The sequence below is a fragment of the Scyliorhinus torazame genome, chromosome 4 (genome assembly GCF_047496885.1).
Source record: "Scyliorhinus torazame isolate Kashiwa2021f chromosome 4, sScyTor2.1, whole genome shotgun sequence".
Taxonomy (NCBI): Eukaryota; Metazoa; Chordata; class Chondrichthyes; order Carcharhiniformes; family Scyliorhinidae; genus Scyliorhinus; species Scyliorhinus torazame.
The window spans coordinates 156,308,561-156,314,629 of record NC_092710.1 but is presented as its reverse complement, the minus strand read 5'-3'; positions in this window follow the sequence as shown (position 1 = coordinate 156,314,629).

The window sequence follows — 6,069 nt, the reverse complement described above, 5'->3', positions numbered from 1 at the left end:
AATTCTCTGCCTTGGACGGTGAGGTACGCGAGGCAGAACCCTTTTATCTGCACTGCGTGTGATCCGGAGGCCAGGAGATCCTTTGTTGGGTGGGATAGGTGACCAGAAAACAGCGCCTCACCGTGTCGGGGTGGACGAAGCTCTCCGTGCTCCCGGTGTCGATGAGGCATGACGTCACGTGGCCGTTGATGCCGATCGTCGTGGTGGCCTTTGCTAGCGTTCGGGGCCATCTCTGGTCCAGGGTAACGGAGGCCAGCTGCAGCAAAGAATGAAGATCGGGCAGCGCATCGTCAGCTGTGTTGGGGGCTTGAGGCCCCATCCAAGATGGCGCCGTCCATGGATCGCACATGGAGTCCGGGGGCACCGTGGATGGCGGAGGGGAGAAACAAAATGGCGGCGGGGGGACAAAATGGCGGCGCACTCTGCTCCCACGAGGCGGAGGCCAGCTGCAACAAAGGGTTTTGGTCGGGCAGCGTGTAGCCAGCCACGCTGGGGGCTTGAGGCCCCATCCAAGATGGCGCCGGCCATGGATCGCCCACGGAATTCGGGGACGGAGACCCCGACGATTGGAACGCCGAGGGACAAAATGGCTGCGCGTACTCCTCCAGCATGGTTGCCGGGGGGAAAAACGTGGAGTCCAGGGACTCGGAAGATGGCGGTGGGGAGGAGTAAACTGGTGGCGCATGCTGCTCCAGTGTGACGGAGGCCAGTTGCAGCAAGGGGTTTTGGTCCAGCAGCACGTAGCCAGCCGCGCTGGGGGCTTGAGGCCCCATCCAAGATGGCGCCGGCCAGGGATCGCCCACGGAATTCGGGGACGGAGACCCCGACGATTGGAATGGCGAGGGACAAAATGGCTGCGCGTACTCCTCCAGCATGGTTGCCTGGGGGAAAAATGGCTGCGGCTGTGACGCGGCCTGGCGGGGCAAAGGCTGTGGTGCGCGTTGGGCCGGCGGGGCTGGGAAAAGGGAGTGCGGCGGTGGGCCTGGGACAGTCGGGACGTGGAAGAACGTCTGTGGTTGCGCAGCGGGCGACTGGAGGAATGGCTGAGGGTAGTCATTGGACACCGCGTTCACCGCGCGGGCGAGGCAGACCGCGGCATACTGGCCTTTCTTGCCGTACCCTTTGCAGGTGACGGTGTGGGCCGGGCAGCGCGCGCGGGTGATTCGATTGGCCGCAGAAGAAGCAGCTTTGGCCAGCGGCGGTAGCGGAGCACCTTGCCGCGCAGGCCTGCGGAGTTAGCGGGTAAGTCTGGGGGTTAAGCGGGTAAGTCTGGGGGGCTGCCGCGGCGGGGTGCCACGCAGCCCAGGGGGGGCGCAGTGCGCGCGGGGGTGTTTTTGTACGCCACGTCCATGGATCCTGCCAGGGCCCGGGCCTCGGTGAGACACAGCATCTCCATTTTGAGCAGCCTTCGCCAAATGTCGGGGGAGATCATACCTGCCATGAAAGCGTCTCGAATTAAAAGTTCGGAGTGCTCGTTCGCCGTCACCGCTGGGCAGCTGCAGTTTTGGCCCAGCACAATCAGTGCCCTGTAGAAATCTTCAAGCGTCTCATCTGGGCTCTGCCGTCTCGTTGCCAGCAGGTGACGGGCGTAGACCTGATTAAGTGGACGAATGTAGTGTCCTGCCAGCAGTTCCATGGCTTTATCATAGTTTGCCGCCCCTTCGATCAGGGGGTAGATCGCCGGGCTGACCCGCGAGGGTAGGAGGTGCATTTTCTGCCTTTCCGTGGGGGTGTCGGCAGCCGTCTCGAGGTAGCTCTGAAAGCGTGCCAGCCAATGCTTAAAAATCTCGGGAGAGTTTTCTGCGTGAGGGCTGAGCTGAAGGCACGTCGGCTTGATGCGGAGATCCATCCTTCAGAAGAACTTATCTGATTAAATTGATACACAATCAATACGCTTGAGTCCACGTGGAGTCATATCGATCAGCGTTAATCAGATAGAACTGTACCCAGCAGCGATGTTACAGAAGTGGAGGCTGCTGGGATGGCATCATTTCTTATACCCCTCCTCTCAGGGCGGGGCTATGTATATTGCCCAATGGTAGACCCCGCGGTCTAGCCAATGGTTATTCCTGTCTCTGGTACCGCAATAACTGGTATTACCACACAGAGGGTGAGAGGAGCAGCAGCGGGGAGAGAGGAGCAGCAGCGGGAAGAGAGGAGCAGCAGCGGGGCGAGAGGAGCAGCAGCGGGGAGAGAGGTGCAGCAGCAGGGGGAGAGGAGCAGCAGCAGGCAGAGAGGAGCAGCAGCGGGGAGAGAGGAGCAGCAGCGGGGAGAGAGGAGGAGCATCGGAATGAGAGGAGGAGCAACGGGGTGTGAGGAGCAGCAGCGGGGTGAGAGGAGCAGCAGTGGGGAGAGAGGAGCAGCAGCGGGGAGATAGGAGCAGCAGCAGGGAGAGAGGTGCAGCAGCGGGAAGAGAGGAGCAGCAGCGGGGCGAGAGGAGCAGCAGCGGGGAGAGAGGTGCAGCAGCGGGGAGAGAGGAGCAGCAGTGGGGAGAGAGGAGCAGCAGCGGGGAGTGAGGTGCAGCAGCGGGGCGAGAGGAGCAGCAGCGGGGAGAGGGGAGCAGCAGCGGAGGGAGGAGAAGCAGCGGGGAGAGAGGAGCAGCAGCGAAGCGAGAGAAGCAGCAGCGGGGAGAGAGGAGCAGCAGTGGGGAGAGAGGTGCAGCAGCGGGGAGAGAGGAGCAGCAGTGGGGAGAGAGGTGCAGCAGCGGGGAGAGAGGAGCAGCAACGGGTGGGAGGAGCAGCAGCGGGGAGAGAGGGGCACCAACGGGGCGAGGGGAGCAGCAGCGGGAGAGAGGAGCAGCAGCGGGGAGAGAGGAGCAGCAGCGGGGCAAGGGGAGCAGCAGCGGGGTGAGAGGTGCACCAGTGGGGTGAGAGGTGCACCAGCGGGAGAGAGGAGCAGCAGCGTGGTGAGGGCAGCAGCAGCGGGGAGAGAGGCGCAGCAGCGGGAGAGAGGCGCAGCAGCGGGGGGAGAGGAGCAGCAGCGGGAGAGAGGAGCAGCAGCAGGAGGAGAGGAGCAGCAGCAGGGAGAGAGGCGCAGCAGCAGGAGAGAGGCGCAGCAGTGGGGGGAGAGGAGTAGCAGCGGGTGAGAGGCGCTGCAGCGGGGGGAGAGGAGCAGCAGCGGGAGAGAGGAGCAGCAGCGGGGCATGGGGAGCAGCAGCGAGGAGAGAGGTGCACCAGCGGGGCGAGAGGAGCAGCAGCGGGAGAGAGGAGCAGCAGCGGGGAGAGAGGCGCAGCAGCGGGGGGAGAGGAGCAGCAGCGGGAGAGAGGAGCAGCAGCGGGGAGAGGTGCACCAGTGGGGCGATGGGAGCAGCAGCGGGGAGAGAGGAGCAGCAGCGGGGCGAGGGGAGCAGCAACGGGGGGAGAGGAGCAGCAGTGGGAGAGAGGAGCAGCAGCGGGGAGAGGAGCAGCAGCGGGGAGAGAGGAGCAGCAGCGGGGCGAGAGAAGCAGCAGCTGGGGGAGAGGAGCAGCAGCGGGAGAGAGGAGCAGCAGCGGGGCGAGAGGAGCAGCAGCGGGGAGAGAGGGGCACCAGCGGGGCGATGGGAGCAGCAGCGGGGAGTGAGGTGCAGCAGCGGGGCGAGAGGAGCAGCAGCGGGGAGAAGGGAGCAGCAGCGGAGGGAGGAGCAGCAGCGGGGAGAGAGGAGCAGCAGCGGGGCGAGAGAAGCAGCAGCGGGGAGAGAGGAGCAGCAGCGGGGAGAGAGGAGCAGCAGCGGGGATGGAGGAGCAGCAGCGGGGAGAGAGGAGCAGCAGCGGGGAGAGAGGTGCAGCAGCGGGGAGAGAGGAGCAGCAGCGGGGCGAGAGGAGCTGCAGCGGGGAGAGAGGAGCAGCAGCGGGGAGAGAGGAGCAGCAGCGGGGAGAGAGGAGCAGCAGCGGGGAGAGAGGAGCAGCAGCGGGGCGAGAGGAGCAGCAGCGGGGAGTGAGGTGCAGCAGCGGGGAGAGAGGAGCAGCAGCGGGGAGTGAGGTGCAGCAGCGGGGCGAGAGGAGCAGCAGCGGGGAGAGGGGAGCAGCAGCGGAGGGAGGAGAAGCAGCGGGGAGAGAGGAGCAGCAGCGAAGCGAGAGAAGCAGCAGCGGGGAGAGAGGAGCAGCAGTGGGGAGAGAGGTGCAGCAGCGGGGAGAGAGGAGCAGCAGTGGGGAGAGAGGTGCAGCAGCGGGGAGAGAGGAGCAGCAACGGGTGGGAGGAGCAGCAGCGGGGAGAGAGGGGCACCAACGGGGCGAGGGGAGCAGCAGCGGGAGAGAGGAGCAGCAGCGGGGAGAGAGGAGCAGCAGCGGGGCAAGGGGAGCAGCAGCGGGGTGAGAGGTGCACCAGCGGGGTGAGAGGTGCACCAGCGGGAGAGAGGAGCAGCAGCGTGGTGAGGGCAGCAGCAGCGGGGAGAGAGGCGCAGCAGCGGGAGAGAGGCGCAGCAGCGGGGGGAGAGGAGCAGCAGCGGGAGAGAGGAGCAGCAGCAGGAGGAGAGGAGCAGCAGCAGGGAGAGAGGCGCAGCAGCAGGAGAGAGGCGCAGCAGCGGGGGGAGAGGAGTAGCAGCGGGTGAGAGGCGCTGCAGCGGGGGGAGAGGAGCAGCAGCGGGAGAGAGGAGCAGCAGCGGGGCATGGGGAGCAGCAGCGAGGAGAGAGGTGCACCAGCGGGGCGAGAGGAGCAGCAGCGGGAGAGAGGAGCAGCAGCGGGGAGAGAGGCGCAGCAGCGGGGGGAGAGGAGCAGCAGCGGGAGAGAGGAGCAGCAGCGGGGAGAGGTGCACCAGCGGGGCGATGGGAGCAGCGGCGGGGAGAGAGGAGCAGCAGCGGGGCGAGGGAAGCAGCAACGGGGGGAGAGGAGCAGCAGCGGGAGAGAGGAGCAGCAGCGGGGAGAGAGGAGCAGCAGCGGGGAGTGAGGTGCAGCAGCGGGGAGAGAGGAGCAGCAGCGGGGAGTGAGGTGCAGCAGCGGGGCGAGAGGAGCAGCAGCGGGGAGAGGGGAGCAGCAGCGGAGGGAGGAGAAGCAGCGGGGCGAGAGGAGCAGCAGCGAAGCGAGAGAAGCAGCAGCGGGGAGAGAGGAGCAGCAGTGGGGAGAGAGGTGCAGCAGCGGGGAGAGAGGAGCAGCAGTGGGGAGAGAGGTGCAGCAGCGGGGAGAGAGGAGCAGCAACGGGTGGGAGGAGCAGCAGCGGGGAGAGAGGGGCACCAACGGGGCGAGGGGAGCAGCAGCGGGAGAGAGGAGCAGCAGCGGGGAGAGAGGAGCAGCAGCGGGGCAAGGGGAGCAGCAGCGAGGAGAGAGGTGCACCAGCGGGGCGAGAGGAGCAGCAGCGGGAGAGAGGAGCAGCAGCGGGGAGAGAGGCGCAGCAGCGGGGGGAGAGGAGCAGCAGCGGGAGAGAGGAGCAGCAGCGGGGAGAGGTGCACCAGCGGGGCGATGGGAACAGCGGCGGGGAGAGAGGAGCAGCAGCGGGGCGAGGGAAGCAGCAACGGGGGGAGAGGAGCAGCAGCGGGAGAGAGGAGCAGCAGCGGGGAGAGGAGCAGCAGCGGGAGAGAGGAGCAGCAGCGGGGAGAGAGGAGCTGCAGCGGGGAGAGAGGAGCAGCAGCGGGAGAGAGGAGCAGCAGCGGGGCGAGAGGAGCAGCAGCGGGGAGAGTGGCACCAGCGGGGCGATGGGAGCAGCAGCGGGTGAGAGGCGCTGCAGCGGGGGAGAGGAGCGGCAGCGGGGGGAGAGGAGCAGCAGCGGGGGGAGAGGAGCAGCAGCGGGGGAGAGGAGCAGTAGCGGGGGGAGAGGAGCAGCAGCGGGGGGAGAGGAGCAGCAGCGGGGGGAGAGGAGCGGCAGCGGGGGGAGAGGAGCAGCAGCGGGGGAGAGGAGCAGCAGCGGGGCGAGAGGAGCAGCAGCGGGGGAGAGGAGCAGCAGCGTGGGGAGAGGAGCAGCAGCGGGGGGAGAGGAGCAGCAGCGGGGAGAGAAGAGCAGCAGCGGGGAGAGAGGAGCAGCACCGGGGCGAGCGAAGCAGCAGCGGGGGGAGAGGAGCAGCAGCGGGGGAGAGGAGCAGCAGCGGGGAGAGAGGAGCAGCAGCGGGGGGAGAGGAGCAGCAGCAGGGGGAGAGGAGCAGCAGCGGGGAGAGAAGAGCAGCA